At 31.2% G+C, this 12,868-nt stretch overlaps 1 protein-coding gene across 2 annotated transcripts in view; it reads left to right on the forward strand.

The window, feature by feature from the left end:
- Window positions 1-3,194: 3,194 nt before the first annotated feature.
- Window positions 3,195-12,868, forward strand: part of LOC135955916 (uncharacterized) — a 93,188-nt gene continuing 83,514 nt past the window's right edge. The window contains exon 1 of one of the 2 annotated variants that reach the window (XM_065506339.1): window positions 3,195-4,081. The gene's annotated coding sequence lies outside the window, so the exon portion shown is untranslated. The remainder of the gene's footprint in view (window positions 4,082-12,868) is intronic. The other variant, XM_065506340.1, reaches the window with a different exon arrangement.

The raw sequence follows: 12,868 nt of genomic DNA on the forward strand, positions 1-12,868 counted from the left end.
CCTCTTTGTTAGTTTCAATGCCTTCACAACTCAGACTTGATATTGTTAAAAGCGAAAGTTGATATATCAAGGATACAAGTGCATATTCTCCTCGGTCAAGAGATTTGTCTATTCTCGATATTAATGAAGTGTAGTTTCAATAGATTTGCCTTTAATTTATGCATAATTAAAGGGAGATAATTATTTAACCATATATATGGTTGATACAATCATGTGAATCGTAAATTAACCATATTATGGTTACCACAATCATGTAAATAGTTACTGTGACTATAATATTGTTAAAAAAAACTTTTAACAATATTGAAATGGTTACAGTAAATATGCACAACTATATTATTTCTCTGCGTTACTTTACACACAACAAAAACGATCAGTTGTTGCGTTCCGTTAAAGATACACTACGTTACAGTCGGCTAACCCATCCTTTATTTGTATTTTTTACGCTCTTGCTGTGTGTTTTTTGTTTACATTCGGATTGTGTACGTGATTGAAGAAAATCTTCGTAATCTGAACAATATGAACGCGCATCGCTGATCTAAAATCCTCTCCACAGACTTCATCTGGAAAGATGACAAAATGATTGGTATGTAGTCCTTTGTTTCACAATGATACATTTTACCTAGAATTTTTTGACATACATATATGTATATATTTTATAAAATTTTTTTGGCAAAAACAGAAAAAATAAATTTTTCCCATTTCTTAACGCGGGTTTATATAATCCTATTTTACTCAAATAGGTGTCACGATATAACAAACGATTCCCGTCAGAGAATCTAGGAGTATCGGCAGATATGCCAAAAACTTGGTAAAAAAATTATCATGGGAGCCAAACTTTAACCATAATCAATGACTTTCTTACAGTAGTAAGTTTCGACTGTAGGCATATTAATCCGTTGCTTACTATCACGAATAATACTAACAGGCCAAGTGATCCTTACTTATTCGTAAAGTAGACAAGGACTAACCCTCCGTTAGTCGCAACTGATCTGGTTGATATAGGCAAAAAATGTTATATTGTACATTTTTTTAAACACCATAAATTTTAAGCTATTTGTCGATAAAAATATATTTTTACTGCAATTTTACTTTTATCACTCTTTTAAATACTTTTTTTTTAATATTATTTTTATGTTTTCGAAATAAAAAGTGAAGAGATTATTTTCAAACGCGCCTTTTTTTATTGATATCAGTTTGATACATTGCGACTAATCTCGATTGAAAATTATTGACGTATTAAAGACATATAGATAGATTTCTCTAAAATATTTTTTAATTAAGTTTCAAATGATATCTTTCAGATATTTCAGCTGTTGCGGCGGTAAGGGAATTTTTGTGTTGAATTTTGTTGGGATATTTATATAATTAAGATATTTTTGAGAGCTTAACTTAATATTGCAAACCCTTAGAGAGCATAGTTAGTGGAGATAATAAATTCTCACACCTAAAAGATCAAATTGTAGAAGCAAGAAACATATTACTTAACATTTTATAGATCAGCTTTCTGATTAAAAAACTTAATTCATACCTCAAAGTTTTTTATTTGTCTGGAATACTGTCTGAGTTTATTTTTTTTTTGATAGCCCCATCTTAAAATGTATTTTTTTTTTATTATCTTTAAATTTCTGTCTTTATACGAGCATTGACCCCTAATCTATTGCAATACAGTTTGCGAATTTAATGTTAATTAGACGATTACATAGCTCTCTCAATCGCGAAAATATTTGCAAATTTCTCTGACACTTTGACAGCTGCCCGTTATATAGTTGGTATGATAATAAACAGATGAAAAAAGAGTAACTGCTATATTCCGCAGTGCCGAATCTTATATACACTTCATCAAAGTACACTTTAAGATAAAAATCAAAGCAGTTTTTGGTAAAAAAATTTTGGTGAACAAAATTCGGGTAAAAAAAAATTCTCCCAAGGTGATTTTGGCGGTTCGAATTTATAAGGCGAAATGGCTTTAATTTGGTGTCCATATTGTCAGTGTACATTCCTGAATTCGGAATAAGAATATCCTTTAGACTCCCAAATGGATGCAGCATCCTTCAGGCCGAGATATTGCTGATTACTTGATGGGAAGAGGAGCCTTGATGTCGGATAGACTTCCTCTGTGGAATCCCGCTGTCAACCTGCAAGGAACTGATACATGACACATATTACGAACTTGCCCAAGCAAGATGGGGTTCTGAATACACCTGTGCCACCACGAGGATGATATGGCCTGCGTTGGACTGTAAACGCACGTCGTATCTACTTCGGTTTCAACGAATACGACTGAGCAACATGGTGGCAATGATCACCGGGCATTGCACCCATGCTGCGACTTCAGTAGAAGTTGTCAGAATAAGGAAGAGGAAGAGACCATCCTACACTTCTTCTGTAACTTCACGTGCCAGGCTTTTAGATGAGTTCTTTAGTACCCTCTCCGGGTTATCTGTGAAGGACGCCTTTATCAGGGAAAGCGGATAGTTGATAAGACCGGACATGCAAATTTTACCTCTTGGGGACCCAGCAACCATCCCATGATGATCTGCGTTATTCGAATTCTTTGAATTCTCAACCCCTCTCCTACTTTTCTATTTTTATCTACACTCTACTCTTGAAAATTTCACTATAACTTAATCTTTAGATTTCCATTTTCTTTTACTTCTATTTCCCTTTTCCTTATTTCTGTTTTCATTTTTCTTCTTCAGGTATCACTAAGGGAACGTTTATTGGACCCAAGTAAGCTCTACCAGACGAAGGTTTTGGACGGCTGCCTGAATACCATACCATAATGAAATGAAAAATGTGGAAATTGCAAACGGAATGAATGGCAAATATATACCCTTACCACTCATGCTGAAGGGTATAACAATGGTTACGTCAAAATTCCATATTTTCTGGCAACACTTTTTGTCTCAAACGATACAAAAAGCCAAGAAAGCTAAGGCAAAAAAACAGAAAACAGAAAAATGTGTTATAAGCACTCTCTACTGTTTAACACACACTGAGCTGTTTCGAAACTCATTTTGTGTTGTAGTGACATAATCGGCAATCAACAGTCACTGTACAAATGTAAACACAATGACGACTCTTGGAACGCACACACAGATACTCACGCATACATTGAGTCTAATGAAAAAATAAGAGAATTGTTTGGGGACCACGCTAGAGCCAAGCACAGCACACATTATTATTGTGCTCAGACAATTTCAAATTGAACGAACAATTTCATTCGCTTTTTAACAGCGGCGGTGACTTGAAGCTAAAAATTATTGTATATTTTGCTTCGCGCGCTAAACTTTTGAACACATTGAAAATAAATGAAAAAAAATTCAAAAAAGAAATAGAAAAAACACGTCTCGCCGTTGATTTTATAATAATTGTGGAGATACAAAAATCTCGTACGCGTTGTGTTTTAGTGCTAAAAAATAAGAAATGCTAGAAAAAAAAATTTGAGAATAAAAACACAAAATCTATTGTATGTATTTTGTCAGAAAAAAATCAAGCAAATAAATAATATTGCAAAAAAATCCATGTTTTTTGTAAAATTTCTAAGAAATTGAAAAAATTTCAACAAATTTTAAGTGCAAAAAAATAAAACGACATCAATCTTCAATGAATTGTTAAATAAATGTCGCAAAAATTCAACAACAAAAAAAATTTCAAAGTAGTTACGTAAAAAAGTATCTTACAAAACAAGTTACGCCCAAAAGTGTTTCACTCAGAATCGCCACAATTTAAGGCCTGTTCATTAGAGAATTCACTTTAAACAACAAAATCATAAAAATTGTGACAAAAAAACACAGATTTAACCAGAAAACTTCTAATAAAAACAAGGTAATTTCAAAGAAAAACTTTGTTTTAAAAACTCATCATCAAATATCAATGTGAAAGAAACACGAAACAAAAAATTATGCAAGTGTTTTGGTGGTACAAAAAAAAATTCTGATTGGATTGCGTGAAACAAAAAACAGTTACAAAATCACTACGCGCTCACACAACACATAACACACACAGATACTCACTCACACACACTCCGTGTCAGCGCTCACTCACACACATTTAGTGTAAACTGTTGATTTTTTGGGTAAGAGGTGAAGCGAAGTAGGCTGAAGGGTTCATACCAGTGTTGCCAGTAAATTTTATTGCAAAAAGATTTTTAAGTTGTTCTAAGGCCAATTAAAGTACTTGTGCTAAATTTATTTATAAATTAATTAGTTTTTTCATTGAGGTTGTTGTGTATTAGTTTGGGTCTATACTCAGCAAAACCAAAGTCAAATGTAATTTCAAACCCCTCATCAAAAGTTTAATAGAATTTGAGAAAAAACATTGCCAATTGTTCAGAAAACCTAAACGTTGTTAAAGAAAGTTTTTTTTAAATAATTCTCAAGTTAACACAAAGGGACCTACTGTATGGAGCCAAGTGAGCTGTTCTTTCTTGCTTCGACGGCTGCCTATATCACTGGATATCACTATGAGATAATTTTACATTTGAGAAAGGCTTTGATTTCAAATCATTCTCAATTTGAGAACGAACCTCAATGTTTACTAGATATCACTATGAATAATCAAAACCACCAACAAACACAAAGTCAGAAGCTTGAAAAATTATGACTTTTTATGCCGTCACTCGTTATTTCAAACCCTTTATCAAATCTTTAAGAAAATTTGATAACAAAAAACAACCCCTAATGGTTGAGTTTGTATTTGGATATCTCTAAGAATAATCTGAACAACCAACATACACAAAGTGAAATTGTATGACTTTCATTTGATATCAAACATAACTCTCAAAGGTTTCTCAAACCTTAGAAGACAGGTTTGAATTTCGAATTGATGTTATTAAACAATTTTAGAATAAATCTATTTTTTAAAATTTGGGGTAAACCATCCTTTTGTTGAGAAGCTTATTATTGTCAAATGTTTTTCAAATCGATCACAAAATATTAAAAATATTTTATAGATTTTGAGACTTGCCGTGTGAATTTATATGGGTTTATCATTAGACAACCATACTGTCTATGTTAAAGACTTAGTAATTCAGATGAGGCTGCTGTGGCTTAATTGGTTATCGCGTTTGATAATGCGCCTACTCACCACTGGAGGCGCTGCAAACTGTACTAATAACAAACATAACGAGCGATTACAGAGTTGTCAAATAAAAAATTTTCTCCTCCTTTCACCCCCTTTCCTTCTCCAATCTATCCCCAAAAGAAAGTAACACAAGTAATAATTAATACCTATAATTGCCTAAGGTATATATCAACCATTTGTAGGCAGATTTTCCCGGATTTAAATAGAAACCGAACCAGTACCTCGTTTCTGTAACTTGTGAGAAGTTTTCGCATCGAAAAAAATTTTTAAATTCTAGTAGTCATTCAGTTTTTAACAGGATGACTTAGGTAATGTTTAAATTGAATACATCAAAAGTACAGACACAGTTAACGATTTACTAATACCCGCCCTGTGTTTAACAGGAAGTTTATAAATGTTTCGAATGAAAAGTTTCTCACATACAATACAGAAACGAGGTACAGGACTATGTGAAATAAGTATATTGATGTATCAATCAGTATGTAAGTTATTTGGGGGCTTCGGAGAGTTGATTTTAACAGACAGATGGCACATGATGATGGGTATATACAGAAATATAACAGCAATTTTTAGTAAATCCAAAAAAAACCTTTTCTTTTTTATATTAAAGTGTTAGATCCTTTGTGATAACATCGGAATCTGTAGAGTTAATCTGAATCTTTAAAATAATCTTTCCCATAAAATATTTCTGGATTTTGAAAATAATCGGGGAAAGGTTTTTAGATGACTTTACCTACAACTTAAAGTGAAGCTTATTGAGTCTAAAATCAAATCCATTTAACCGAATTGAAACAAAATTTAAACGTTGATAGACACGTAAATGGTAACACTGGTTCCCACAATACAATCATGAAAAACTAAAACAATTCATACAGAATCAGAGAGTAAGAGGTAAATACTACATAACAGTACTCTGTTGAGTTAAATGTGAGCTCAAATTGTTGCCATTTTGTATAGCGAAATGTGGGATTCTCTATTCTGTTATTTGGAACGGAATTTTATTTAAGCTAACACAAACTTTTGAAACCTCTGAAAACATTATTTTGGCTTGTCTGCAGTAAAACCCAGAGTTTTTGGCGGGAATCGAAACTGATAGTCCAGCACACTCGGACTAGATCACTCTATCATTTACACCCTGAAGTAGATGTAGACGAACAGCTGATCAAAGTTTATCTCCCCAACAATCTTTTAAATTCTAAGTCTAAAAACATAATTATGCTGGAAATGGAAGTTTCAATTAAATCGAGAGGTTGTTTTAATCAAAAGTATAAAATATTGAGAGGAATCATTCAGTTTAAGGCGTAATAATAAAAACTTATATAAAAAAATTGGAAGTCTTCGTCGTGTAAAATAATGAGGCAAGAGGAAACACGAACACCCTGCTCGTAGTCCTCAGTAAAAGCTCCTCTTGTTATTAAAATGCTAACCTTCGAACTCTAACTTTTCTAAAGAATTATATTTTATGTATTTGATGCAGTTACCTTTCAATTGAATTATCGTATTTCCTTGACATTCTGGGCATTATAATTCAGAGCAATGCTCATTGGAATAACATGCACTCAGAATATGTTATTCATCACTGCATCCATTTAGGGATTGTAACTTCAAAGTTTATTTTGGAGGTACATGCCAGATATTGCAAAGATTCTTTCGCCAACAATATGAAATCCAAAACTACTGATTCATTCATAAGAGCAGCGAGCTAATGTGGAAAGATTTTAGCTATTCTATCGATACATCATAGGAAAGATTCCCGATTTCCAATGATTCAAATGATTTCTATGTTTATCAAACATATTTATGTTAATTTAGTTAACACTACATCTAAATAATTATGAACCGATCATCATACATTTTAGTAACACGATCTCTAATATGTATGTACTTGTAAAAAATTTATGTTCGTTGAATGATTTTCTTAAGTAGAAATTGTATAAGAGAAACTAATCGGGATTTAATTCTCCCAGAATACGAAGAATTATGACCCCTTTCACATTACTTGCTTGCATCTTGTGTTTGCTGATGTCAGAGGTAAGATCGGGTTAAGGAGAAGAACATTTAGGATGTTGTTTTGTTGTTAAGCAAAGGTCTTGCTCAACTAAGTTGCCTAATATCAAAGGGTTCTATAAAGATTTGTGAGCGGTTAACCAATTTAGTAATTGTCCGATCCGTATACAGTTTTACTTTAAATTGGCTTTTAGGCCAATACTTTTGGGCATCATATCTATTTCTTATTTGGCAACACTATAGACTACATAACATTGTCGTTTTGTTGTTTTTATTTGATTATTTTTTTTAAACGTTACCAAATCAAATTCAAACATTCAAAATCAAAAAAGAGTACAACAAATTCAAAGAGTACGAAAAAATTCACAAGTACTTTGCATGCAAAAGTATTAGTGATTATGAAACAACTAAGAGAAACAAATTTTTGCATTGCGCAAAAATAATAAGAGAAAATGACACCAAAAAAATCATCGTGGGAGCCCAATATTTTATATTAGCAGTTCAACGTAATATCTTTAAGATACTCGCAGTCGTTCGTACATTATCAAAAAAAAAAAAAAGAAATGAAAACATTAAACAATTATTCATATTTAGTTGTTGCTGTTGGTTTTTTTACGTTTTCATTCAGAAAATCCCAAAAGTGTTGATTACGATGATTAACATGATAATTATGACGAGGTTGATAATGATTGTGTGAAAAATAAATAGAAACAAATCAGAACCAAACCAAACCACCAACCAACCCACCCAGCCAATGAACAGTCAGACTCTCCTCACTCACTCAATCACTTACGTGTTGCTGTATTTATAAACATATTACTAACAACAATAACATCAACAACAACAACAAATAGTGCACAATAGTGCATACTTCAAAAAGCAAAACAAAAAAACAAACAACAACGACAGCAACAGCGATTTAGTGTCATGTAAATTTACGTATTTAATTTTTGTGTTTTTGTTGTGCCTTTAGTGGTTGTATAATTTTTTTATTTTGTTTAAACAAAAATTTTACAATGAAAATTTAAGAATTCTTAGAAAATACTGCTAATAAACAAGAGTACACTTGAATATTTGCAAAAGACAGAAACTAGAAATAAAAAATTACATGAGTGCCTGCTGGGAATTATTGGAAACGATCTAAATAAATAAACAGTTCAACAATGTATAGAGTAGTTAGTGGATTAAAATGATCTTGAGGATAAAGAATACTTCTTGGATTGTTAATTAGTCTACTTATAATTAAAAGGCTATATATACATCTCAGGGTCAAAGGTCGTTCTTCACTGTAAGGCCTCATATCTCAAAAACCAATATGTTTTTAAGATTTAAACAAAATGTGTGATAGTAATTGAAGTCTCTGCTACATTTGTGTAAAGTTTCAAGTTGGTCTTTACTTACGTTTTGGAATACTGGAGCAAATATTTTTTTGGTTTTCAGAGATTTTAGGTGAAATGTTGTATTACAAACTAATACATTGAACTGCCAAAATTATTATTTATTAGTATTTTAATACCCCGTTAGTCGCAACTGGTCTGGTTGATACATTGCGACTAGTCTCAATTGAGAATGATTGCAATTAACGGAGGGTTAAATCTTTTGTTTTAACCGGATTATAACATTGGAGGCAATAACTTGCTTTGTTGTCACTAAAATAATAAGTTAAAGACTAGATCAATCACTTTAAAGTATGTACTTAAAGCTGGATTTTCCGACTGTAACTTTTTTCCTTTACCAAATGGACCTACTAGTCTATTTTGTTATGTCTAAATTAGTTAGATTTTCTATGTGTAAAATAGTCTTAACTACATGAGAATTCCTTAGAAGTTATACAAAATAATTGTGAACGTCGAAAAAACTATCAAGCTTTACTGAACGATGGGCTAATCGCAAACTGCTCTCATGTCTTGGACCAACATAAATCTACACATCAAAACAAAGTAAGGAGTGAGATCGAAAAAACCCTAACACACATTTCCCAAGTATTATATGATTTTTTTGATCAAGTTACCTTTGAAAAGTATTATGTTTAATGTCATTTATTGTTAATCTGAAATGAGTCACGAGAAAAAAGTGCGTACTAAAATTTTTAAATATTTTCAACAAAACCCAACTTAGTCCAACAAAAAGTTGGCCAAATAATCAAAGGTGTGCCGTCATACTGATTCCAATGTTAATAAACGGTATCGGGAGAACTTGTCCGTTGATAGAAAACCTGGTTCAGGTAGAAGGAATGATCCACATGATGTTTCTGAATCCAATAATCAGAAAGGTTTTTCAAAAGAGCTCCCAACACTTCAGGTAGGAATACAGTCCGGTTAGCTCGGTACTCGGACTATTTGGTAGGAAAAGTTAAAGCCTATGCAGGTTTAAAAACATTCAAGGCTCTGCTAAGCAATATGCAGTTGCGGCAAAAGAAGCTAAACATTTGTTACAAAGGGCTCTATAAATACCGAAATGTTTAAAAAAGAGGATCATTCCATTCATTAACTTCTTAATATGTCCACTTAATTTTGGCCTTATTTGGCATCCTGTCACTATGGTAAACAAGGTCTTGAGTGGTACAGAAACAATAATGTGCTGGAGCTAAGGCCAGTAGAGAGATATTGGGTTCTTGTTAAAAAAGAGAATTGAAGAGGACAAAAAAGGTGTCTACAAGTGTGGTAGATTTTAAACGGTGACAGCAAGCACTATAAAAACCTTAATGGAAGGGTTTCCGGAAAAGGTTCATAAATTCATCACTATTGATTAGAACTACATATATAATTGATTTTCACTGTTTACTCAGTAGCATTTTAACCCATTATTTTAACAAGCTAATGTATTTAGAGGTCAATACTCACCACAAACGCTAACAAATTGAGGGTGCATGACTTAAAAATGCTGAATTTTGATGTTTTCTCATATTTCTGGCAACATATGGATTCCGAGCCAAAAGAACTGACCATCTGTTCCATAGTGAATTGTATCCCAAAGAGTGCAGTATGCATCGATCTAAACAACTAGTCTACACTATAGAGCGGGTGAGGCAAAACTTCCCAACAACATGTAGACGAGCATATTCTGGGCGTTTTTCGGAAAATGCTCGTTTCAAACGAATCATTTGCATTCGGTACAGGTTCACTGTGATGTTCTGGTCAGATTTCAGCAGCCCATAATAGATAGGATTCTCTTGCTCCCACCCCATACAGAGAAATATCTTGCCACCATGGATATTTGGATTTGGTGTCAATTCGGCTGGACATCACATACGATCTATTACGCTTCGGGTTATTGCAATGGATCAATTTTTCATTTCAGACATGCAAAATCAGCTTTAATTCTTATGGTAACTAATTTCCCTGCTTTTGGAGGAATCCTGCTACATGCAAATATTTTGAAATTGCCGCTTGAGTAGCTCCCATTAACTTAGCAAGCTCTTGTTGAGTTTTAGAACCATGTTCATGGAGTAATGACTCCAATTTTTGGTCTTCAAACTTTTTTGGCTGGTCGATCTTTATCTTCCGTATCAAAAAACCGCACAAATCGATGGAAAACAATCCCCATAACATTTGGTGAGCAATCAGTGCGCTTCAGAGGCACTTTTTTTCAAATTAGATAAGTAAAGCTAAACTTCCCGCACATAACATTTACTGTCTGGTGGCCTTTTCAAAAATGGAACTACATGTGCGTAAATCGATTTAACAGAGAGATGTTTAATTCTTATTTAAAATGAAATAATTAACAAATTATTGCAAACATTTTTTGAAGTATTTTGAGAAAATTAAAACTTTAGTGAATTTCATTCTACTTAAATTGCATGAATAATGTCTTTATTGCATTTCAATTTACTTATAGTTTAGTTGATAGAGCTTGACAAATTTTATGTGTATAAAATTGAAATAGAAAATCAACACATTTCAATGCAAAAACTTAAAATTAAAAATAAATTAATAAAACTATTTATATGTATGTATATAAAAACATTTTAGATGTCTATGAAATAAATACCAAAACAATGTTCAGACATGGCTAGCAGACACATGAAGGAATAGAATCAAGAAAAAAATTTATATTTTGAGAAAAAACTACTACGAAAGTCGAAAACTGGCTAAAACTAAATAAAAATTACAAAATATATACGTTTTGTTAATTATTTAGCTTAAAATAATAATTTCTAGGATATTTTCAATTTTCGAAATTAAGTTCGAATTTTCGAAAATGCTGCAAAATTATAATATATCATTAAAATACCAATAAAAAATATATATTTGGAGAGAAAACTAATTAAATATATAATAAAATTTAGTTTTAATAGTTTATAAGCCATGAAAATTAATTTCGAAATTCGAAAACTGGCTAATAATAAATAAGTCTTAAAGAATATATAAGTTTTCTTAATTAAACTGCTTAAAATAGTAATTTGTTGCATATTTTCAAATTTCGAAATTAAGTTCGAATTTTCGAAAATGCTGCAAAATTACAAAAATTGGTTGTAATATATAACTTAATAAAAGACAATACATTTAAGCTACTTGAAATAATCAACAATTTAAATTTTAACAGATTAGATTACAGCCAGTACTAAACTACTTCCAAGTAATGCATTTGGTTGCAGAAGTCATTGAAAAGTTAATTCATCAATAATTGCTTGGCATTACCTTATTTAATGCAACATTATCACATTTTTAATTATGTTTACAACTAATATTTTGAATTAATACTTTAACAAACTGTTGAAATTGTATTTTTGCATATATTTAAATACAAAATTTACACATTTTGACACAGGCATTTGTAAGTACTATTACATGCTGCTGCTGCTGTTGTTTGTATTTATTTATTCTTGTTGTTGTTATAACAGCAATGATAATATTATAGTTGGCAATTGTTGTATAATGTTCTATATTACAAAAATAACCTTGTTACAAGTAGAAATAATAGATATTAGATACGTACTACTGCTACACATTACACACATTCCCATATGTGTATATTCGTACTTGTAATAACAATAATAGATATTGCATATTTATTGTATGTAGATTGTTTTTCTTCTCTCTGTAAGAAATTTTCAGTATCTTTAAGTTATGTCAATGCAAAAAAAAAAATATTGTAATTCAGATAAACAGATGAATGTATAGTTATATGAATATAAAAATATACTATATAAGATCTATTTAAATACATAGATTACTTATATTATGAGTATTAAATATATTTATGTATTTTTATAGTTAGATTTCTATCTACTTACATGTATAAATATTTATTTAGTATATAGGAAAATACTTTAAAATATACTGTTACATTCATTTTTAGTGCGGTGAGAAAAAGGCCAACAAGTTACGCATGTTGTGGGAGGTTTTTCTAAAGCTTCCCAGCAAACATTTGATACTGAATAGCTTTTTCCATGACTTCTAAAGACTTGCAATAATGAAACAACTTACTTTTCAATGACTTCCAACTGCATTACTTATAAGTAGTTCAGTAATAACTGACATTTAATCTTATATATAAGAAATTGTTTATGAAATTCAGAATTAATTCATAATAAAAAACATTGAATTAATCCGGATTGATTTAAAATATTTTGTCTTCATTTAATTTGTTTTTTTTGATATTGTTACATTTTTACCTTTTAAAAACGGTGGTTTGATTGCAAATAAAAGCAGTTAAGTAGTTTCAAAATTATAACAACTCTTTATTTATACAAATTTATACAACAACAGTTTAAATACTTAGTGACTCAGTGTTTTCCATGTACAAGACACTTTATAATGTACAAGACAGT

This window comes from Calliphora vicina, chromosome 3 (assembly GCF_958450345.1).
Source record: "Calliphora vicina chromosome 3, idCalVici1.1, whole genome shotgun sequence".
Classification (NCBI taxonomy): domain Eukaryota; kingdom Metazoa; phylum Arthropoda; class Insecta; order Diptera; family Calliphoridae; genus Calliphora; species Calliphora vicina.